The sequence below is a fragment of the Canis lupus genome, chromosome 17 (assembly GCF_003254725.2).
Source record: "Canis lupus dingo isolate Sandy chromosome 17, ASM325472v2, whole genome shotgun sequence".
Taxonomy (NCBI): Eukaryota; Metazoa; Chordata; class Mammalia; order Carnivora; family Canidae; genus Canis; species Canis lupus.
Window position 1 is genome coordinate 30426874 of NC_064259.1, and position 25192 is coordinate 30452065.

At 39.1% G+C, this 25192-nt stretch overlaps 1 long non-coding RNA gene across 2 annotated transcripts in view; it reads right to left on the reverse strand.

Annotated features, from left to right (window-relative positions):
- Nucleotides 1-1508: 1508 nt before the first annotated feature.
- Nucleotides 1509-25192, reverse strand: part of LOC118351202 (uncharacterized) — a 33870-nt gene continuing 10186 nt past the window's right edge. Inside the window, exons 1-3 of one of the 2 annotated variants that reach the window (XR_007402877.1) lie at nucleotides 24298-24490; nucleotides 23856-24135; nucleotides 1509-2052 (exon numbers count right to left, since the gene is read on the reverse strand). This is a non-coding gene — a long non-coding RNA (uncharacterized LOC118351202). Of the gene's footprint in view, nucleotides 2053-23855; nucleotides 24136-24297; nucleotides 24491-25192 lie in introns of those variants that run through there. The other variant, XR_004806256.2, reaches the window with a different exon arrangement.

Consider the following 25192-nt stretch of genomic DNA (forward strand, 5'->3'; position numbering starts at 1 on the left):
GCCATTACCAAGAGGTTTCATTACCAAGATGTCTATGTTTTTCCATGAACAATTATTCAATGCATCTCGATGCTAAGCGCTGTCCTAGGAGCTCATCCCACTAGATGAGCCTGGCCCTGGTAAGGAATGTGAGAATAAAGTGTGGTACTCAGAGCCTGGCAAGAATTAATTGTCTTACCTCTCTTCTGGATTCCAACTGTCCCTTCTCTGAATTGTTCTTTTTGTGTTGTCTGACGTTGACATCCTCTGCACGTCTTTCCCTCTAAAGTCCTCTGGGAACAAGGCTATGCTTCACTCATTTGTGGGCTTTTGGTACCTCCCAGCCCAACCCCTACTCACATGCAAGTTGGTTCAATGTTTGTGGAAGGAAGGAGGGGAGAGAGGATGGAAACTTATGGCTTGCTTCTGAAGACTTCTTACTAATTCAAGGAAGAATTTCAATGATTATTGGTCACACATTTTGAACTCTCCACCTCACCACTGCCATATATTTATACTATGGACCAACCCAACTGAAATGGACTTACATTTTAAATGTGTCATTTTGCAGAGTAAAGCATACATCACCAAGGGGCTCTCAGAAACAGACCATGCCACTATCTTACCGAGAGTGATGATTTCAGCAGCAGCACACCAGGGTCTCGGACACTGCATGTCCTTAATATGTGAGACATTCATTAGAGGGGCTTTCCCAACTGTTATTTTCATAAACCACCAGATTAATATAGGGGATTTTTCTTGCATTTGTTTGGAGACATTTTATCCTGATGTAGAACATTCAAACTCCACTGCTTACAAATAAGCTACAACCTTTCCTCTCAGTTGTCCCTTGGCCTTCGATCTCATCCCAGCTGAAGCAACAAGTATGCTTAATTTTGGTTTGTTGTCCTTCTAATATAGAAAGCACTTCAGGTCAAAGAACTGAGAGAATATAAATGCTGACCCTACATGTTTCATTATTTGTGGTTTCCTAGGTACTTACTGTAGTGTGGACTTTCCCCCCCCCCTTCATCCCTTTACCCGCACCCCCCCTACCCCTGGGGCCCTTAGGATTAAACCAAAGTATTGTTCTAGCTTTAAAGCAACAGCTTCTTTACTTAGTTACAGCCATGAGAGGCCTACCAGAGTTCAACAACCACAAAATTCCATCAGGAGTCAACATTTCCCAATCACAAGCCTGAGGGGCCTTCCCGGGGCCATCAGGCTCAATGCTGCCTCCTCAGAGGGTCCATGGGCCACCCAAGATGGCTGGTTGTCTGCGTCATCTGTTTCCTTTTCCAGCCAACTATCTTTGAAAGAAAGAAAAAGAAAAGATCTCTTTGCACCCATTTCTTTCCCAAAAATCCTGTTTAATGAATTCCTTATTAGGCCAAATCCAATGCGCTGAAGTATGTGCCGAGCACGGCACTCTGCACAAAAGGAGTCTGAAAATAGCCAGCAGCTAATGTAAGGAGAGCACATGTGAAAGGACTCGGTGAGGAGTTTCCCATCAGTGGCTGGAGGTCCACCACTGCCTCGCTATTTGCAGATTTGGGCTGAGCTATGCACTACATTGTTCATGTAAAGAAAAAGCGGCCGTTCTCCCTGAGTGCCCCTTCCCTGCTCCGAATGGCTGCGATCAACAGCCCCAAGACCCTAATTGCCACAGCCTATTAGAAATAATGAGACTTCCATGGCAGAAGCCAAGGGTAAAAGCGACATCTCACAACACGAAAGGTTAATATCAACATATACTGCCAGTGAGTGCAAAGGGCACGTCAATTGGTGGCTCATTACCGCGGGTTGACCCATGGGGAAAGTGTCATTCTGCAGAGAGGCTTTCTCAGGATGTGGCAGCAAAAGTTACAAAAGATAAGGACTTGCCTGTGGAACACGCTCAACTAATGAGAGCTGGAAATTGTTTGAAACATCCCGATGACCTCACAGATGGGGGATGCTGATTAAGGTGGCTACATGAGGCTCCTTTCTTGTCTGACAGCCCATTGAGAAGCTTTGGTGAGATGTGACTAACCGGCCGTGAAGGTGTCTCCATCTTCCCTGACATGGTCCATGCTTTGGGCAAAACAAACATGAAAAATAAGTCTAAACTGACATGCATGTTTGAGTTGAGTTTTCAGAGACATGCTTTGGGAAAAGAGCACTGGTGGGACTGTGAGCTATGATTCCTTTATGGCAAAGGGGGTCTGTGACTCCTTGCGTGACTAATCGCATGACTGCGCTGGGGGGGAGCCAACAGCAAATTTAGGTCTTGAACACTTGACAAAACAACTCTACTGTTCTCTGGGTGAAATTCTATGGAGCTTCATGTGTAATTAAATGAAAGTTTCACAAGAGTCTACACCTCAATCATTCAATGCTGATATGTGGCACAAAGAACGGATTTGGCCACATCAAAATACATCCACGGAACAATAGGGAAATGAAACCAGATTTTTGTTTGCTTTGCTGGACGTTTTCTGAGACAGAGATGTTCAAAAAAGCCACCCTGGAGTTCTCTTGACCTTCATTTAGAGCCTGAGACTCTGAAAAGAGATCACCATTATGGATGCCCTGTCCCTTTCTCATACTACAGATAAGGATGAGGGTGTATATTGTACTGTTTGTCTTAACTCTTTCTCTAGAAAAGCCATAAGTAATGCCGGCCTGTTTACCACCTCACTTAAAATTGCAAGAATCACTCATATCTTACAAAAATAGTCAGATCTCAGAAAAAGAGCTTATCATTGAATTAAATAAAGTTAGATAAGGATTTTTATAATGAGATTCAGGAATATTTTGTTCAAGCATTTCTAACTGGTTGTACTAGTTACAAATTGCTTTATAACAAATTATCACAAAACATAGTGACTTAAACAGCAATAAACTTTTATTATCTCATATAGTTTCTGTGAGCAACCACATAGGTTGCAGTAAGATGTTGACCAGAGCTGAGATATCATGTAAAGCCTTGTCAGGGGGTGGAGGATTTGCTTCCAAGGTAGCTCACTCACATGTCTGACAAATTAGTGCTGATTGTATTATGGAGGCACTAGCCAGCTCCTGCCACATCCTTACTATAGAGCTACTTGAGTGTTCTTACTACATGGCCACTAGCTTTCCCCAGAGTGATAATCCCAAAGAGAGAAAGATAGAAGCCATAACTTCTTTAGTGACTTAGCCTCAGAAATCATGCCTCATCATATCCACAATATCCTAGTGGTTACACTTCAAACTATTTGATGGGAGAGGGGACTACCCATGGGTATGAATACCAGGAGGCAAGAATCTTTGGGAGCCATCTTGGAGAATGAATACCACATGACTTTTTAAAATATTAAAAATATATCAGACTGGTAAAAAAAAAAAAAAAAAAAAGGAATATGATTGTTAACCTAGTCACCCAGAATTCTACAGAGACAAAACCAAAAAACAAAAGTCCATGGTAAAATTTCTGAAGAAAATATGCTCCATTCAACGAAAAAAAAAGTCTTTTAAGTATACCTATATTCTGTGCCTGCAAGGCCAAAGTAAAGAGACAAATTAAGAGCTTATTCAAGATAAGTTAAGCTTGATAGATTTTTTAAAAACAAAGGTTCTTTTTAAAACAACTCTTTTGACCTCAAGAGCAGGATGTTTTTTTACCTAAAGCATCTAGAAAATTTCATAGTCTCCCTTTTTAAGTGCATATCCATGGATGGTTTATAATCATTCATCAATGTGCCAAGTACAGAGAATTCAAAAGGAATGTGGTGAGAAAAATCAAAATTGGATAATCCATTTTAGGCAGAGACACCCTTTTCAGGGAACTGGACTTGATAAACCTGTGAGGAGTCCCTGTGAGTAAGGAAATGACCAAGGTTTATACCATATATATTTTTTTGATATATTTTATAAATCAGCTTTATATATATATATATATATATATATATTTATAAAATATATCAAAATTTATCTCATAAAAGAAATTCTTATTTAAGTACTTAATGAACAAAAAAAGTACTTAATGAACAAGTTTAATAATGAACTTTTCTTGTTTCTTTATAGAATATTATAGACTTGTTCACCTAGTTCAGGTTTATCACAAAATTAGATAGTCTGTCCTCTAATTTATATTAAATTCCTATTTTCTAAGAACAACAACTTTCTTTTTTTTTTTTTAGATTTTATTTATTTATTAATGATAGACATAGAGAGAGAGAGAGGCAGAGACACAGGCAGAGGGAGAAGGAGGCTCCATGCCGGGAGCCCGACGTGGGACTCGACCCCGGGACTCCAGGATCGCGCCCTGGGCCAAAGGCAGGTGCCAAACCGCTGAGCCACCCAGGGATCCCTAAGAACAACAACTTTCTTAAACCTCTTTTCTTTTTGTCTCCCATCCCAACTATTCTGATCTAAATAAATGGAGAGACAGACCATGTCCAGAGATTAGAAAATTCTATTATTAAAATAGCAACATTGCCCAAATTCTCCCCAAGATTCAACACAATCCTCATCAAAATTCCTACTGGCATTTTTGTAGAAACTGACAAACTAATTCTAATATTTATATGGAACTTCAAAGAATCTAGAAGAGCCAAAGCAATTTTAATAAGGAACAAAGCTGAAGAACCTCTTCTACTTGATTTTAATACTTAAAATAAAGCTATACTGATTCAGACTGTAGGGTACTGTCTAGGAATAGATATATAGATCAATGGAAAAGAATAGAGTCAAAAAATAGACAAAGACAAAGTGACTTTTGACAAAAATACCAAAGCAATTTAATAGGAAAATCAAGGTTTTTCCAATAAATGTTCAATGAACTAAGTATTCATATTTTTAAAATAAGTATCAATCCTTAATGACTACAATACACAAAAATCAACTAAAAAGGTATCCAGTAGCTTAATGTGAAGCCTGAAACTACAAAACTTCCAGAAAACACAGGAAAAAATACTTTAGACCTTAGGGCAGACAAAGATTTCTTAAATATGACACCAAAATCATTATCTAAAAGAAAGCATATTGAAAACTAAACTGTATCAAAATCTAAAACTTTTGCTCTTTGCTCTGACACCAATAAGAAAACAAAAAAACAAACTACTGGCAGAAAACATTCACAACACATCAATCTGGTAAAGAACTTCCATTTAAAATATACAGAGAACTCTTATAATTCAAAATTCTATAACACTCTTCACTAAAGAAGAGATATAAGTGGCCAATAAATACATGAAGAAATGTCCAACATCATTATTCCTCGTTGTGGCAAACATATAGCAATGCAAATACCACAATGAGGTTCCACTACACATACTTTGGCTAAGATTAAAAAGACTGAGCACTAAGTCTTTGCAATTATGTGAAGAAACTGAAAACTCTTACACACTGATGATAGGAATATAAAATGGCACACCCACTCCCAAAACAATTTGGCAGTTTCTTAAAATAAACACCTACCATGCAACACAATCATTTCAACTGCTAGGTATGTATGTATGTATGTATGTATGTATGTATGTATGTATGTATTTATTTATTTATTTATTTCTAAGATTTTATTTATTTATTTGAGAGAAAGAGATAACAACAGAGAGCATGAGTAGGGAGGAGAGGGAGAAGCAGGATCCCAGCCAAGTAGAAACCCCGATGCGGGTTCTACCTTTGAACCTGGAATCATGACCTGAGCCAAAGGCAGATACTTAACCAACTGAGCCACTCAGGCACCCCACTCCTAGATATTTAACCAATGAAAAAAAAATGTATGCCCACACAAAGATTATACGTGAATTTTCTTAGCAGCTTTATTTTGTAATACTAAAATATAAAAATAATCCAATTGTCCATCAATAGGTAAATGGATTAATAAATTGTAGTGTATCATACAAGGAATACTATTCATTGATTAAAGGGATGATCTACTGAGATATACAACAACATGACTGAATCTCCAAATCATTATGCTAAATGAAAGAAACCAGGTTAAAAAAAAAAGGCAGATGCTTGGGCTCAAGTTCCAACTCCATCTTGCTATGCAACATTGAGCAGTGTCTTACTTTACCTGCCTTAGTTCTCTCACCTACTAATGGGAATAGTAATAATGATAATGATTAATACTACTAATAATAGCTACCACTTACTAACTGCTTACTATCTTTCAAAGTCTTTCCTTGCAATATCACACTGAATCCTCACAACTCCACAATATTTGAGATAATGCATGTTTAACACTTACCATAGGACCCAACAAATTGCAGTTATTATTTTACTTTCTTATTTCTTGTTAATAATAAATAGATATATGTTGAAACCCAATTATGTCTAAGGCCATATGGAGAGATACAAAGATAATAAGTCTGAGTCCCTATCCTCCAGAATCTAACAATCTATGATTGGAATCAAACATATTCACAGGTAACTGTAACACAAGGTAGCATTAAAAAGAAGCAAATATGGTGCTGTGAGCAAGGATCATGGAAATTTTCATAGAGAAACTAGTGCTTAAGCTGGGCACCTCACCAGGGAAAGCTGCTGAGTATAAAGAAACTCTGGATATAATAGTATGAAGAGAGAATGTAGGAGCATTGGGAACAACAGCAAATAGGACGGTATTAGTGGAGCACAAGTTGTGTGAAAACAAATGTGAGCAATGAGGGTCAGATCTTGGAAGGTCTGAATAGTAGGTAATAGTAGGAAGTTTGAGTGACAATCTGACTCTTGATGAGATTGTGGTGTATTTTAGCAGGATTACTATGCCAGGGATATGGCCAAAGGAGAGATGAGAGGTGAGAAGAGCTACTAATAAGTTTCTGTGAACAGCTCAGTGGAGCCTGAACAGAGGCAATGGCTGAATAAATGAAAACTATGTAAGAATTAATTCTAAAGTAACATCAAATTGGTATAGTGAATAACGTGGACCAGAGTAGAGAAGGAAGTCAAAGGGATTCCAAAGTGGCAAGCTTTCTTGACTGGAAGGAATGGGAAGTCCATTATTAGATGTTCAGAACTCCAAAATAAAAGAATATTTGAGCAGGATACAAGAAGTGCTAACAATAAAGTAAAAAAAAATAAATAAATCTTGAATTACATTAAAATTAACATTTTTGTTCACAAAGCAAAATACAACACCCCCTAAGAGAACGAAAAGCAAACCACAGAGTGGTGGGAAATATCTAACAAAGGATTCATTTTTAGAATATATAAAGAACTAGTATAAATTGGTATGAGAAAAACAGACAGCCCAACAGAAAAATGGACAAAAAGCCTCAAAAAGCACTTCACAGGATGATATGCAAATGGGCAAAAATGCTAAGTTGCTCAACCTGATTAGTCATTGAGGACATGCAAAGTAAAGCCCTAACAAGATTACATGGCACACTCACCAAAATAACTCAAATAAAAAAAATAGGAAATACCACATATTGTCAAAAATATAGACTAAATGGAATTTTCTTTTCTTTTTTTTTTTAATTTTTTTATTTATTCATGATAGGCACACAGTGAGAGAGAGAGAGGCAGAGACACAGGCAGAGGGAGAAGCAGGCTCCATGCACCGGGAGCCCGACGTGGGACTCGATCCCGGATCTCCAGGATCGCGCCCTGGGCCAAAGGCAGGCGCCAAACCGCTGCGCCACCCAGGGATCCCTAAATGGAATTTTCATACATTGCTGGTGGAAATGTAAATCAGCATAGGCACATTGGGAAACTGTTTGGCGATATCTGCTGAAACTAAATATGTGCACATCACAAAGCCAGCAATACCACTCCTAGGCACAAACCCAAGGTAAATGCACATGTATCCAAAAAACCCAAAACTTTAAAAGAGTGTTCAAAGTAGCATTATTAATAACAGCCTGAAACTGGAAACTACTTAAATGTCCATCAACAATATAATGGATTTTAAGAATTGTGGTATGTTCACATAATGGAATATTATACAGTAATGAGAATGAATAAACTCTCTCTACATGTAAGAACTTAAAATGATATTATAAATATGATGTTGCATGGAAAAAGTCATAAAACACATAAATATGATTCCATTTATATGAAGTTCAAAAATAAGAAAAACTAATCTATTCTGTTAAAAATCAGGATTGAGGTTATTTTTGGGGTGAGGGGACAAGGACTTAGAAAAAAGCAAGAGAGGGGATATCTGGGATGCTGGTAATGTTCTGTTCCTTGGTCTTGGTGCTGGTTACAAGTGTGTGTTCCCTTTGTAAAAATTCCTTGAACTCTATGCTTATTATTTGGCACATTTTTCTGCATTTCTGTTATATATTAATAAAAAATGTATCCCTGAAAAAGCAAGTTTGAGGGTTAGGTGATACAGTTAGAATTAGAAATGATGATTTCTGTAGAAATACAGATGTTCAACAAGCAGGAAATGTGGCTCTATGTTAGTAGTTGACAAGATGTTACTGGAGATAAATATATGTGTGTCATTCATCACAACAGTCGTAGATAATGACAAAAGGGAAGAGGGAGGAAGCTAAAGAAAGAATTTTGGGGAATGTCTACCAACATAGGTGTTGGAAGAAGAAAAATAGAGAAAAACAAAGAGGTCAGAAAGGGTTAAGAAATGCATGCACATAAGGCAAAGCAGAACAGTGCTTCCAAGAGGAGAAGAGCAGCTCAGAGCAGCAGCAAATGTGGCCCAGTGATTAAGGGTATGGACTTTGGAGCCAGGGTTTCTGGGTTCAAATCTTCCATTTCCTCATCTGCCAAATGCCAAATGCTAGCACTGCTCAGATGAATGGACACTAACACATTGGGTGAGTTCATCTGAGCAGTGCTAGCACCCACTTATATAAAGAGTCCCAAGAAGTGTGGGAAAGGCCGCTGAATTTAGTAGTTAGGACTTGAAATGGAGCTATTTTAGGAGAACAATGGGAGAAAGGGGAGGAAGTATGGTCTTTCTCACCAAGAGTGAAATAGTGATGAACAACCAGTGTCCCTAAGACCACAGATGGATCTTGCAGCTTTCTAACATGACACCAAGAGTCTGGTCAACCTCTCCAGTTCCCACCAGAGTACTTTCTCTGGTGCTCCAGACATGAGAGTGAGGCTATGGTTTGGCCAGGGTTCCCATTAGATAGAAACCTCCAGGCATGTGGCCCAGGAAAAAAACAGTGGTTTTCTCCGTTGGCTGAGAAGTTTGAATGCAGCCATACCTATCCTCTAGAAATAATGCTGGGGTGTTGTTCTTGTTTCTTAGATTAAGAAGCCTCCCCCATTAAAAACCCATCGTAGGAAGGAGAGGGGAGAAGTCCTAGACAATTGTACATAAAGGCCAACTTACCTGTTCTTTCTGAAGTTTCTTTTCCAGTGATGCCATTGATTGGCAGCCCACATGGTGAAACTAAGTTTTGCTGTAACTAAGTATTAACATATGGATGTATTGATGTAAGTATTGATGTAATAAAGTATTGCTCCTGTCCTAGCTTTCCCATTATTTCCAAGGGGCATCTCAGCCACTTATATCACTTCTTTTAAAAATGGATCCTTGAACAAGATTCACTGAATTCCTCGGGTGCTTCTATGTTCTCTGTGAGCCATCAAAAATGTCTTTTTTATGGCATCAAATTCCTTACAATTTCTTAGATTCACTGAAATTCCTATATAATTCAGGAGGTTTTGTTCCAATGCTGATACTATCAGAAAAAAATATATGAAAGTCAGAATAGCACCTCCATCCTATATGCTGACAAATGGATCCAAAGAAACAAAAACAGATCGGATAATAGAAATTTGCCTTTCCTGAAAGGCATCATTTGTGTTTTTAGAAATCTTGCTGTTGCAAGAGCTAGGGTGGATAGGTTATACCCAGGATTTTGGACAAGTTAGTTCTCCAGGGTTTCAAGTAAGAATAAGACTGGACCATAGAAAACTAAAGTCGAAACCAGAAGATATGATGTTATGAAGAAACTGCTACTCTGAACACCAAGCATAAATTCCTGTTTTTTTCCAGAGAATACCAGAACCACAATTCACAAAACTTATTTTAAAATATCCTTTGCCTAAAAAACTCCTTCCTAAGAACTTAAGGAAGAAGTTCAAGAGACGCCAAACAGAAAACTATATATGATAAGATAATTTGGCAGTGTTATTTCTAATAGGAAAAAAAAAGTGGGAGTAACAAACAACCAATGGTACAAAGTTTTGTAAAATAGGATGTTAACAGAGTAAGAGTTAGTGATTTTTTAAACAGTAATTATGAAGTCCAAACACACAGGGAAATATTTTCCATATTTTAAAAATATAATAAGTTTAAAAAAGGACATAAAAACGTACATACACTTATTACTAACCTGTAAAAAATTACATGAATATTGGCAAGAAATGGAAAGGAATATGTAAAAATGAAAAGATGAGATTATAGGGATCCCTGGGTGGCGCAGCGGTTTAGCGCCTGCCTTCGGCCCAGGGCGTGATCCTGGAGACCCGGGATCGAATCCCACATCGGGCTCCCGGTGCATGGAGCCTGCTTCTCCCTCTGCCTATGTCTCTGCCTCTCTCTCTCTCTCTCTCTCTGTGTGACTATCATAAATGAAAAAAAAAAAAAAAAAGAATTCAAAAAAAAAAGATGAGATTATGAATGGATTTTTTTTCTTTTCTCAAAAATGTGTCAAGACTTCAGCTTCCAGGGATCCCTGGGTGGCTCAGTGGTTTAGCGCCTGCCTTTGGCTCAGAGTGTGATCCTGGAGTCCCGGGATCGAGTCCCGCATCGGGCTCCCTGGATGGAGCCTGATTCTCTCTCTGCCTGTATCTCTGTTTCTCTCTCACTCTCTCTCGAATAAATAAATAAATAAAATCTTTAAAAAAAAAAAAAGACTTCAGCTTCCAGGAAGATAGAAGAGATGTACTTTTCCATTCTTCCCACTAAGTACAACTAAAAACCCTGCACATTATATATAAAGCAAACATGAGAAAGCTCTGAAAGGTAGGAAGAAGAAGGCAGCCAGCCAGGGATGTTAAGACCCATGGAACAACATGGTGGTGAGTTCCATAGGTTTTCTTTTCTTCTTCATATAGACCAGACTTAAATCCAAAGAAGCTGGCAGCCCAGAAACACCAACAGGAGCAGAGAAACAAAACAAACAAAAACAAAATAAAACAAAAACAAGAGAAGATTGCTATCTTAAGCCAAAGGACTGGGAAAAGGGTGGCCTAGAAAGACAGAAAACTTTTAGACAATTTAGATAATTATTGTTCTACTCCAGCCAAACACCACAGAAAAAAACTGTGGGCCCACCCTCACCCACACATGCAAAGGCTAAGTGAGAGCCAAGTCTTCCACTCTTGCCAGGTTGTATCCAGGCTCCCAGAACTCCAGCTAGGGTGGTGTTAGAGACCAGAACTTTAGGAAACCAGTACTTTCATCTTTGCTGGCTGATAGCAAACATTCCCTTTCCCCCTTGTGGGAAGCCTGGCTTTCCACTCTCACCTGGCAGTAACATGACCCCTCTCCCTTCTCTACAGGGTGGTATCAGAGTCAGGTGGACAGTCAAGACTTTAATTATCATCTAGGGGTAATGAGGCCACCCTTACTGTAGACCATCTGGAAAGCTAGATCTCCTTCCCATGCCCAGCAGCTATGAGGAGCCATTCTGCCAAGTCCCCAATTGGGGACTCTGGACTTCTACCTCCTTTGGAACCAACAAGGCAGCACTCTCCCCACCGCTTCCCTCTGCCAGAGTGATGTCAGAGAAAGCCAGCTAAAACTAATCATTTAAATTAAATCCAGGGTCTCATAATTAGAAAATGTCCAGGTTTTAATAAAAAAAAATCACTCATCCTACCAAGTACCAGAAATATCTCTAACTCAATGAAAAAAGACATGTTGCCATTAGGATGAGAAATTGACTAAAATCATCTGACAAAGATTTGAAAGCAGCCACATGTAATCTCCAGAGCAGCCACTAAAAGTTATACAAGATACACTTTCAAACACTATAGATAAACCGTTATAGAATTCTTTAAAATGTTCAAGTAACCCATGTGAGGGCAGAAAAAAATGAAAAACAGGACAAACAGAAAGCAAAAAATAAAATGGCAGACTTAAGCCCTAATAAATCAATGATTACATGAAATGTATATGGTCTAACTACACCAATTAAAAGGCAGAGATTAGCAGAGTAGATTCTAAAACATGACCCCAAAAAATAAAAAAATAAAAAATAAAACATGACCCAACTATATTCTGTAAACAAGAAACTCACTTCAAACATAATATAAGCAAGTTAAAAGTAAACTGCATGTAAAGTGTCACTAAACACCTACCAGAATGGCTAAAATAAAAAAAAATAGCAATGATGCCAAATGCTGACAAGCATGTGGAGAAACTGAGTCACTCACCCATTACTGGTGGGAATGTAAAATGGCACAGCCACTCTTGAAACAATTTGACAGATTCCAAAGAAACTAAGCATTTAGTTTTATCATAAAATTAAGCAGTTTTCTTTTAAAACTTAACTATCACAAAATTTAGCAATTGTACCCTTGGGCATTTATCCCAGAGAAATGAAGAAGGATGTTCACACAAAAGCCCATATACAATGTTTATAGCAGCTTCACTCATAATAGCCAAAAACCAGGAAAACCTCTCATGTCCTTCAATGGATAACTGGTTTAAAAAAAATTTTTTAAACCACCTATGGTAAACTCATATCAAGGAATATCACTCAGCAATAAAAAGAAACAAACTATTGGTACACACAATAACCTGGATGAATCTCTGGAGGTTTATGCTGAGTGGGAAGAGCAAATCTCAAAAGGTCACATACTGTAGGATTCCATTTATATGCCATTCCAAAATGATAAAATTACAGAACTGGAGAGTAAATGAATGGTTGCCAGGAATTAAAGAGGGGATGGAGGTCAGGGAGAAATGAGCATGGCCCTATAAGGCAACAGGAGAGATCCTTATGGTGATGGAATGTTCTGTATCTTAGCTGTATCGATGTCAATATCCTGGTTGTAGGACTGCTTTATGGTGTTCAAAATGTTACCTTTGGGAGAAACAGCCACAATCTTTATCTGACTCCATTTGACTTATAAGTTAAACACTAATCACACCTCACTAAAAGCTCCTTACGTTCACCTACAGTGTTGTCTTAGCTCAGGCTGCTGAAAAAAAAAACAAAAAACACCAGACATAGACAACAGAAATATATTTCTCACAATTCTAGATACTGAAGTGCCAAGCATGGTTGGGGTGCTGGTGAGGGCCCACTTCCTGGCTTATATAGACGACCGCTCTCTCCCAGTAACTCCAAGTGGTAGAAGGGACTGGGGCACTCACTCAGGTCTCCTTTATAAGGATATTCATTTTGTGTCACTTGCTTGGTGATCATTTTTATAAAAGAAAAAACAGGATTGGTGCCTGGCCAACTGACAGAACAGCACTGTAGCATCTGGAGGGCTGAGACACTCTGGAGGCAAGAGGGAAAGTAAAAGAATGAGTCTTCCTATGGAGGCAGACTGACGAGGTGGGGGTCCTTGGTGAGAGTAAGATCAAAAAGACCGCTCTCGGCTGGCACCTGATGCAACTGTGCAAGGGGAGGGGAGGGGGGGCTGTCAGTGGCTGAAGCCTTCTGAGCACCTCCCCCAGTGAAGTCCCAGCTGGATGCCAGAGCTGTTTTTTTAACCCTAACAAGATCTGTCATTAAACGTTACTGGAGCCTGACTTTGCCTCCTTCCCTCTAGGCCCCGCTAGTGGAGGTCAAAGGTCACATCATCCTTCAACACAGGCTCCTGGGCCCCAGCTTTTGTTCACCAGGCTTCATAGTGATGATGGGGAAGCACCCTCCTGGCCCTTGGAAGGCATACAAGAAACCAGCGAACCATGGTCCTTAACGAACTGGGCCCCTACAAGGCCAGCCAGCAATAACCACTTATGATATTTACAGCCTTCTGTCTGTACAGATTAAACACAAGGAACCAAAAAATGGAACTCCTTTGTCTTGGTAAACTTATGTCATTCCTTATTAAGACAAATAGAGAACAAACCTTGATTTTGTTGGGAAACAACATTTGCTTCTAAGACAGTCTTGGATGAGGATAGGAGCATTTCTGGGGACAAGGACATCTTGTACGATATTATTAATAAGTGACTGTGTTCTGATAATTTCATAAACACTTGGCTGCATTGTTTTCTAGCAACAGAATATACTTTGGCCAAGGGCACAATTTATCACTTGTTCATTGACAATTAGTGTTGCAAACAGATACCTTGTGGGTGCATTCCTTAGAAAAGAATCAACACCAAAGCAACAAGATCTTGGCAGCTCGAGTTTTCACTTTTTGTTTGAAATGTGGACTTTTTCTAAAGCTCCCTCAGGGCTTTGGGTGCTGAGGTTGAGGGAAGTATTCTGTTCACTGTCTTTGCAATCTGAGAACTACGGGTGTAGGGACAATAAATTCTGGCAGAGAGACCTTTATCCAGAGAAAGAATATGCACAAACCCAATATGTCAATTTAAACCCAGAAGTGCTTTGATTTAAACCAGGTAGGAGACAAGAGCTCGCCTGACCTGCAACCCTACTTCCCATGCCCACCCCAAATCCACTGCCCTCACACACAAGCATCCCCTGAAGAGGCTCTTAGAACACAGCTTAACAGCCACACATCTGTCAACTGTGCCTGGAACTAGTTGTCAGAAGACCTGCATGCCTAAAGGATCTTCAAGCTTCATAAGCTGGGGAAAGCTCCATGGTCTCATTGTGGCTAGCTTTCTCATCTAGTAAATGTGACTTCCTTATTCCCTCTGCCCAATGGGGCTGTAATCAGTGTTGAAAATCAAGGACAATGTGCTGATAAGCCGATGGCATCCCACTCCTGAGGTGTGGGGGTTATTATTCATAACAGTTGTATAAAATAACTTGATTGAGACATGATTCACATATTTTATAACTCACCCATTGGAAGTGGCTTCAGTATATTCTATAACTATCACCACAGTCACTAACAGAATGGTTTCATCACTCCAGAAAGAAACCCTGTACTCACTGGTGGTCACTCTCTATTTCTCCCTACTCCTTTCTCTATATGCTGCCTTAAGCAACCACCAATCTACTTTCTGTCTACATGGATTTGCCAATTCTGGACATTTTATAAAAATGGAATCAGACAATATATGGTCTTTTGTCTTTTGTCTTTTATCATTTAGTGCATTTTCAAGGTTCATCACTACTTCACATCATTTTTTTTTTCAGAACCATCCATTGTGTTAATGTACACAGTTTGTTTCACTGAAGAACGTTTGAATTATTTCCATGTTTGAGCTATTATGAATAATGCTGCTATGAACATTAAAAACACAAACAAGGTTTTATTTTTTTCTTGTGGACATGTATTTTCATTTCCTTGGCTATATACCTAGGAGCACACCATGAGGGTCACATGGTAACTCTATATTTAACCATTTGATGAGCTGCCAAACTGTCTTCCAAAATAGCTGCACCACTTCACATTCCCACCAGCAGCATGGGATGGGTCTAGTCTCTCCACATCTTTGCCAACACCTGTTAGTATTTGTCTTTCTGATTACAGCCAGCCTATAAAGATGAGATAAAGTAGTATCTCATTGTGATTTTAACTTGATTTTCCCTGATAGCTCAGGATGTTGGGTATCTTTTCATGTGTTCATAATGGGTCTTTCCATTTACTGTTTCCTTTGACCAAAATACCACCCTATGCACTTCCCAAGATAATGACAGACAATCTAATGGTGGAAGATGTCTGGATAGACAGAACTCTGCAGGTGTCAATTGTTCTCTGTGTCTGTCAAGTGTACTTCTTATTTGAAGACTAGAAATATTTTTACTTAAATTATGACAACGATCTGTGTGTCCCCATATTCCCCTTACTACATTACTATGCTTTAAATTGGGCCAAACTGTTGCAACAAAGCTTTTCCTACAAAATTCTCTGAAAAACAGATGAGCTCCAAAACCTAGCCAATAACTCACTTTTTCAATAAATCCTAGCATACCAGGTCATTTGAATTTCACCAAGCTAGCACTCCAACCAACCCTGGAAGATGTGATTCATATCATCATCTACCTGTGCCTGGAGCCCTCTAGAGCTCTCTCCTTTCCCTCACCCACCCCTAACCACACTATTAATGGAAAGTGTTTTCAGGAGTTTTTGTTTAGCCAGTCATGGGAGTGATTTGCACTGACCTAAAGGGCATCTGCAAAGTAGCCAAGTCAGGTGAAGAACAGGGTGACAGTGACCATCTCGATCTGTTCTGTCCATCTAAATGTTGATTTCACAGACTTGCCTAGAGCAATGGTCATCCCCAACATCTACATAAAGCTCTCAGTCACAACTAGTTACTAAAGGCAGCTCTGAACAGCAGTTAGGAGCAAGAGCTCATTCTGCTACCTAAGGAGTCTTCATCAAACATCTCCCACAATGCACCAGCTCTGATGTTACAAATACTCCATCACTCTTGTTTCCTCACTTGTAAAATTATCAATATCTTGCTCAGAGTTGTGAGAATAAATAGAACACTGTTTAATCCACCTTTCACAGAGTGCTTAGGAAATGGGAATATTAGAAGGAGAACAAAGAAAGGAACAGAAGATTTATTTGAAGTAATAATGGCTGAGAAATTCTCAAAACTAATGACAGACACCAAACCATAGAGCCAGAGAGCCCAGAGAACACCAAGGAGGATAAATACACAAAAATCTATACCCAGACATATCAAACTTTAGTAAATCAAAGACCAAGGAAAAATTTTGAAAGAAGAAAAGAACCCTTGACCTATAGAGGAACAAAGATAAGAATTACACTAGACTTCAGAAACTATGTGAGCAAGAAGAAAGTGAAGTGAAATATTTAGTGATGAAGGAAAAACCATCAACCTAGAATTCTGTACTCAGTGGAATTGTCACTGGATCTACAAAGAACTGTCAAAATTCAGCAATAAGAAAAGAACAACCTGGTTAAAAAATAGGCAAAAGATCTGAACAGACACTTCACTAAATAAGACATACAAAACCTTAAATAAGCATATGAAAAAGATGACATTATATGTCACTAGGGAATTGCAAATTAAAACAACAGTAAGACACCACTGCACGCCTATTAAATGATTAAAACATAGAGGGAAAAACCTGACAGTACCAAATGTTCCACACAAATGCAAGATGTTAATAATAAGGAAACTGGGTTGGTGGGGAAGAATCATTTATGAGACCTCTCTGTACTACTTGCTCAATTTTTCTGTAAGTCTAAAGCTGGTCTAAAAAATTAGGTCTATTATTTTTTGAAAATCAATACAAGGTAAATTGAAGCCACATGGAACATTCACAGAGTAAAAGAATAAAAAAAAAAAAGAATAATAAAGATCAAATAAGCTTAAACCCAGAAAAGACCTTAGAATTGGTCATTTGTTCATCCAATTTATTGACCACTTACAGAGAATCACTCTCTGTGTGAAGCACTACAAGGACAATGAAAACAAGACAGCCCTGTCACAATACACTCTAAGTGAAAAATGCCAAATGACTTCATTTTTGATAAGCACTTGTGTATGGGGTAGTGGATAGAGAACTCTGAGAGGATGGTCACTAAATTATTAACTTTTGATAAATACTGGCAACCCAGTATTTATAAATAAAATGAATAATAATGAATAATAATGAATAGCACAATTATTTATAGCAGAACATATCAAAGCCTTCATTACTCTATGGTACAATGTGTGTCTCCAAAACAAAGTATACAGTGTTTCCCAAATTTGTTTGAGAAAAAAATCCACCACCAACACCATGACCCCCACCCCCTCACTTTATTCATTTGTTTTGGTGAAGGCAAGAGAATCATGGACTTGGTATCATCATTTCATATACATTTTGAGAACTGTTACTCTGTCATATGTCATATCATTGGTTCATGGGCCATGATTTACCTTCTTTGTCATATCTCCAGAAGCTAGCACATTGAAGACTTTGCATAATAATTTGTTAAATAAATGAATAAATGAATTTCACTGAGAAAAACTGACTTGAGGTGCCTGGCGGGCTGTTGGCAGAGCATGCAACGCCTGATCTCAAGGTCATTAGTTCAAGTCCCACATTGGGCATAGAACTTACTTTAAAAAATAAAAATTGAAAAAAGAAAAGGAAAAGAAAAACTGACTTACCACAAAGCTCTACACTTATTGTATTTTTCCTGGGTTGTGCTTTTACTTTCCTACCAAGAAAAGAAATCACCCAGGATCACAATGAACCACCCAAATCTGGACAATCCATGTAGGCACTGAAGAAGTCAAAATCTAATCTCACCAGGACTCTCTCTCCCAAGGGTTCTGTCATTTGTGAATGAAATTCCCTCCCCACCTGAGGTTAGGGACAAACCAACACAGATGGGTCTGTGGTTCATTTTACCATCCACTTTAACAAATTCAGCTTGCTTCTCAAGAGTCAATTGGGAAAGCCCCCCAAAGAAAACAGCCACTTAGGTTATATGAGGTGACTGCATGACCATCAAAGCAATAAAGCCTTGTCTTTTCCTTTTCCTCTTCTCCATCAAGAGGTTAGTGGGGACATGCTTTCCCCATGTAGCCTGGTAACAGCTGGGCTGGAGGATGGCTTGCAATGGATTAGAACCAACTGGAGTCAAGAAAAGGTCAGCCACAGTCTTATAAAAAGGGGTGCCTCTGGGGCTGACAAAGCACATATTCCCTCAAATCTTTTCCTGCCTCCAAATGCTCAGTGCCTGTGGTACTTGATGTTCCTATCTTCTACAGGCTCCTGACATGCTAACAACCAAGGAACTATTAGACTCATTTTTTAAGACACTGAAGGAGCTCGTTAGCCCCTCAAAATACAACAAAGGAAAACTCTGGCCAAAAGTTCAAGCCTATATTTGAAATCTAAATATTTGAACTTACACTGATGTCCACATGCTACAAAATTATAACTTTACTTAAAAACCCTGCTGATTGTACCATATTTTAAGAAGAATGCCTTTTAAGTCTAGAGCCATTTTAAACTCTCAAAACTTCGAATCCCTGGGTGGCGCAGCGGTTTAGCGCCTGCCTTTGGCCCAGGGTGTGATCCTGGAGACCTGGGATTGAGTCCCACGTTGGGTTCCCGGTGCATGGAGCCTGCTTCTCCCTCTGCCTGTGTCTCTGCCTCTCTCTCTCTTACTGTGTGCCTATCATAAATAAAATAAAAATTAAAAAAAATAAACTCTCAAAACTTTATATATGCAAGGAAAGCAAACTGAAAGTGAAAGTCCCTGTTTACTTTTATTTCTAAGATTAATTTCAACCTCCCTAGTTTTCAGCACTCCTGCCATTGTCCAGACTACTAGATGCCACTAAAATGAGGGATTTCCTAAGTCACATAGGAAACCTGGACTAAATTACTGTAGGGGAATATGTGCCATTTCTAAGTTTGTGGTTTGCTTCACTGTGTTTAAAGCAAAGGTTATTAGACACTAATGCTGCACAGATTTTCTAAATATTCTGTATTGCCAGTGGCAGAGCCAGATGTGAACCACATCAGGAGAGACATGCGTGACAGTGTTTTCCTAAATGCTTGTGATGAATTATAATTTGCAAAGGGGAAAATTGCAGTTGTGTGGTTCCAGGATCATTTCTTTCAAATACCACTCTCATCAGGGTATTTTCTCCTCAGGGACAGCTGGGGCTCCCTTTTGTGTGAAATCTAAAGACTGGTATTGAAGAGCTCAGTCATTGGCCTACACTACCTTGAGGCTATCCAAAGGGAGTCCCATGCCCCAGGACAACCTCTCTCCTCTCCTCTTATGTATTTGCTTGGGTGGCTACCTCTATCTGAAGGATGGCTCTAACATCCTTCAAAACCTGGCTCAAACATCGTCATGTTCAAGGAGTCTCCCCTTTCCAGCTCCTCTCCAGGCTCATCATTCTCCTATATTTGTTATTCCTTGTAGTTTTCTATACTTATCATCATGACTATTGGTGGAGGCCACCATCACATCACATCTGTGGTCCCCTTAAAGCAAGTTTGTAGAATGGACTCCCTAGTGTGTATTTTCTACCCTTCCTCCTTCTTTCCTTCACTGTACACTATATGTCCCCACTCTTGACTTTCCTTTACTGTTTCACCCTTTCTAATGTGTTACCTTGTTCTAGATTATCTATTTTTACATGATATCTTCCATATTCTCTGGACGAAAATGGAGTGTCTATGTGACTCTGTGGACTATATTAGCATGTGCTATTCTCTCAGCACATCCTCCATGCATGGCTGAACTCCCACCACTTTATATACTTTGTTGAGTAAAAAGTTATCTCAGAAGCAAGTTATCTTCTTGTTCTGATTGTCTTCTTGTATCTAGTTATCTTTGATGTTCTAATTTTTGAAACCAACATTTTTTGTTCCTCCTTTGATTAAAAGAGTAAGTGTAAAAAAAAATAAAAAATAAAAAAATAAAAGAGTAAGTGTGCAAGACCTTTTATATGTATTATCTGTAACCCAGAATTATTATTCCATGTTATACATGAATAACTAAGTAATCAGAAAAGTTAAGTGGTTGGCTCAATGTCAACCAGCTAATGAGTTAGAGACTTGAACCTCAGTCTACCTGATTCCAAATCCCTTGACTCTATATCTCCTAAAAGTGTCTAGCTCCATAACAGGCACTCCACGGTTGTACTAATTGATTGTTGAAGTATCACCAGGAAAAAGTGGTCCAGAATCAAATAAAATCCTGGAGGCAAAGCTACTGCAAGTTGAACTTGTAAAACTGGTATAAATTGGCTTCATAAAGACTGTGAATTGTCTTTCTATGACTTTCTATGTCTTTCTATCTGGGAAAGACAAGTCAGACCTACTAAAGTAACCAAAACACTTAGAGTTGGGAGTAAAGAATACAAGAAGGTATGCCATGTGCTGATGTCCAAGTTTGGATACAGAGAAAGAACGGATGTGGCACACTGGTTTGGATGTAGGCCCAGGGAAAGCTGATCCAGCTGTGCAACCATCCCAGCAATTCTAGCCCAAACCCTGGATTTTAATAAGGGTAGCCTTGGTGGTTATCTCCTGAGGGAATCTGACAAAATGGAATAGACAGACTTCGTACATATGAAGCCAGAATATAGAATCTTTGCTTACTGAGAATCTTTACACATGTTACCTTCTCTGTAACATTTTCCCTAACTCCTCCCTGGTATTTCATTTTTATGTAATATTTACCACATGGTATTATAATCATGTGTCTAAAACTGTCTTCCCCCACTAGACCATCAGCTACTCAAGGGCCATAATATAATCTTTTGGAAATATCATACATATGTCACTTCTTCCCAAACTGATCTAAAGATTGGATGCAATTCCAATAAAACCCAAATAGAATTGTGGAAGAATTTGACCAATAATTCTCAAATGTATATGGAGGAGCAAAGACCTAAGAATAAAGAAGGCACTCCTGAAGGGAAGGATCAAGATACATTACAAAACTGTAGTAATAAAGACAGTGTGGTAGTGGCACAGTTATCAACAAATTGCCCAATGGAATACAGAAAGAGCCCAGAAATACAAAGAGAGGAGAGAGGAGTGGGTCCTTGGGGTACAACAGAGCAGGTACTGCAAATCACTAAGGGAGCAAGAGATTCATCAACAAATGATACAAGGCCAATTGGCTTTCTATATGAAAAAGAAAACCTGTAATCAGATCCTGCTTCACACCATGCAGAAATGTCAAATCCTAGTGGATTTAAAACTTAGATATAAGAGGCAAAACTCTTTAAATTTTTGAAGATGATTCAGGAGAACATCTCCAGAATCTAGGAGTTGTGATGATTACTTTAAAAAGTACAAATTATGGGGGCACCTGGGTGGCTCAGGTGGTTGAATGTCCAACTCCTGACTCAGCTCAGGTCATGATCTCATTCATGATTGTGAGATCAAGTCTGCTTGACATTCTCTCTCCCTCTCTCTCTGCCCCTCCCACTCATGCTCTATCTCTCTCTCTCTCTCTCCCTCTCAAATAAATAAATACTTTTTAAAGTACAAACTACAAAAAATAAATAAATTCTGCTGCAAATTAAGAACATCTGTTTTAACAATAGATCCCATGATGAAAGTGATCAGAAACCCCACAAACCAGAAGATAATTTGCAACATGTATAACCAATAAAACATACAAGAAGACAATATATTCTTTTTATCTTTAAAGTCCAGTAAATAAATGAATAAATCCCAGTAGAAAAATGAGCAGGTTCATAGAGCAGGAAACATGACAGGCCCACAAACACATGAGAGAACACTCAGCCTCATTAGTAATAAAGGAGACACTAAGACACCATTACTTTTCACCCAATGGTTGAGCAGAAAAGAAGAAGTCTAACACTGTCAAAGTCTTGGTGAGGGTATGAATCAACTGGAATTTTTTTTTAATTTTTATTTATTTATGATAGAGAGAGAGAGAGAGAGAGAGAGAGAGGGGCAGAGACACAGGCAGAGGGAGAAGCAGGCTCCATGCACCGGGAGCCCGATGTGGGATTCGATCCTGGGTCTCCAGGATCGCGCCCTGGGCCAAAGGCAGGGGCCAAACCGCTGAGCCACCCAGGGATCCCTCAACTGGAATTTTTATACATTGTTGGCAGGAGTCAATTGGTACAACCACTTTGGGAAAAATAAGTTGAACAATCACATACTTTATAGCCTAGAAGTTCTACCCTAAAGAAATTCTTGCACCCATGCCTCAGATTCACGTGCTTCTACTTCTATGTATAAATCCTAGAGAAGCTCTTGCACAGCATTTTTTTTTTTTTTTTTTTAAATTTTTTTTATTTATTTATGACAGTCACACAGAGAGAGAGTGAGAGAGAGAGAGAGAGGCAGAGACACAGGCAGAGGGAGAAGCAGGCTCCATGCACCGGGAGCCCGACGTGGGATTCGATCCTGGGTCTCCAGGATCGTGCCCTGGGCCAAAGGCAGGCGCTAAACCGCTGCGCCACCCAGGGATCCCTTACGTGTAGGAACATTCTTAGCAGCATTGTAATAACAACTGGAAACAACCCTTGTCCAAAGTGACTAGAGAATGAATAAACAATTATTTATTCTACACAATAAAATGTGAAAACAGCAAGTGAAAAAAAGACTGGGTATAGTATAATACCATTTTAATTAACCAAGCAAAATTAAATAATATACTATTTGATATTGCATGTATATGTGCTAACTTATTTTTTTAAACCAAGTGTTCATTGAAATCAAATTCAGGGCAGCCCCAGATGGCTCAGCAGTTTAGCGCCGCCTTCAGCCCAGGGTGTGATCCTGGAGACCCAGGATCGAGTCCCACATCGGGCTCCCTGCATGGGGCCTGTGTCTCTGCCTCTCTCTCTCTCTCTCTCTGTCTCTCATGAATAAATAAACAAAATCTTAAAAAAAAAAAAGAAAAGAAAAGAAAAGAAAGAAAAGAAAAGAAAAGAAAAGAAGAAAAGAAAAGAAAAGAAAAGAAAAGAAAAGAATAGAAAAGAAAAGAAAAAAGAAATCAAATTCAGAATGTTGGTGATTCAGAATGTTGGTGACCTCTAGGGATATGCAGGGCATGATACAGGAAAGGAGCCCCCAGTGAGAGAATATTAGCCATGTTCTCCTCAAAGTAAAGCTCACAGGTACTCCTATTGTTGTTATATCTACCACTTACCTGTGTGATATTCACATTCTTTTGCACATACCAGCTATTAAAAGGGAAATCTAGCGACCAGGCTTTTCTAAGAACACAGAAACAAGATCCTTCCAGTATCTCATGTTTCTGCCTGTGCTCACAGACTCATCAGCATCCAATGTTAGAGGAAGACAGGGCAGCGAGGTCATCCAGGCCCGTCACTATTTCTACAGAAGAAACTGAGGCTCAGAGAACACAGGCCACTGCTCCATGCTTACCTAACAAAGGCAGGAGCCAAATCCAGGTCTTCTGACACTTCCTGCCTTGAACCAAATCCCTATGCTATACTCTACCATCTGTTGGATAATAAAAAGAAAAGAAAATTCCAATCTTCTTTATCTTTGCTTTTCTGAGATGGGCACAAGGTCTGACAATTTATGGGCCCTCAATGTATTTAGCTATGTATCATAGAATTCTTGACAGATTGTCCACAAGGTGTCTCCAAAAGCGATACCAAGGACTTCTCTCTCCTGGGTCAATGTCTTCAAACCAAGATTCCTGGAAGCAAAACAGAAGAAATGATCAGTGATGTGATTAACAAGCATTCCCAGAACACATGTGTGGGAGAACCTGGGAGGCGATATCTGAGGGAAGGGAGGGCAGAGATCTCTGCAGTAGTCATGGATGTACTTCCCAGCAGCCCAGCCTCGCGTGACTAACTTCTTTAGCTTAAGGTGTAGAATTCAGGAGAAAGGAGCCAAACCCTAAGAATGTGTCTTTGTTGCCTTTGAGGCAAGGAGTTGCCAGGGTCTGCGGTTTGGCTGTGGAATGAGCAGTGAAGCACTTTCTCTTCCATTATAACTGTTTAATAGACTGGCTGATCCCATGCCAGGTTACTAAGTTCCTAGCAAGGCAAGTGGTTTCCAAGTTACTGCACTGATGACATCTCTGAATCTCAGCGTTCTCTAGTTCCTGATTCTGTGTGGTGAAAATTCCAAGTATCATTAGTCTTCCTCTTTTGTTTTTTCTACACCTTCCCTATCACCAGAAAACAGAGCCAGAGTCCTTGTTTGTGGGAAATTTGCAGTCAGCCTCCTTCCCTAGCTCCTGTCTAGAAGAATGCTTAGCAAAGGCTCTTAAAGCAAAGCTGTAGAAATGGCCTCCCCTGAGTGAGCAAGTCATTTGACCTCCCTATGCTTCATCCCATCTGAAAATGGGAACATGAATACCCACCTTATAAGACTATGGTAAGGCACAGATGACTTTGCCAAGAGTTGTACAAATGCTGGATATTATACTTTTACCCTAAGAATAACAATAAATGTACTATAAATATCTTATTTCAAGATAACAGTTATTTAGTTAGTGCTTATATGTAGACAGAATATAGGAAATGCTGGTAACACTAGAAAATGACAACAACAAAAACAATAATAACACTGGTTTATATTCCCTGGACACATACTATATGCCAGGCACTTTGCTAAACCCTTCATGTGAAATAACTCTAACCTTTGGCTGATAATATTATTTACCATTTTTACTAAAGGAAAAAACCATGTGTAGCAAGTTTTAGTAACTTTGCCAAGATCACAAGGCTTCTAAGTGGCAGGGC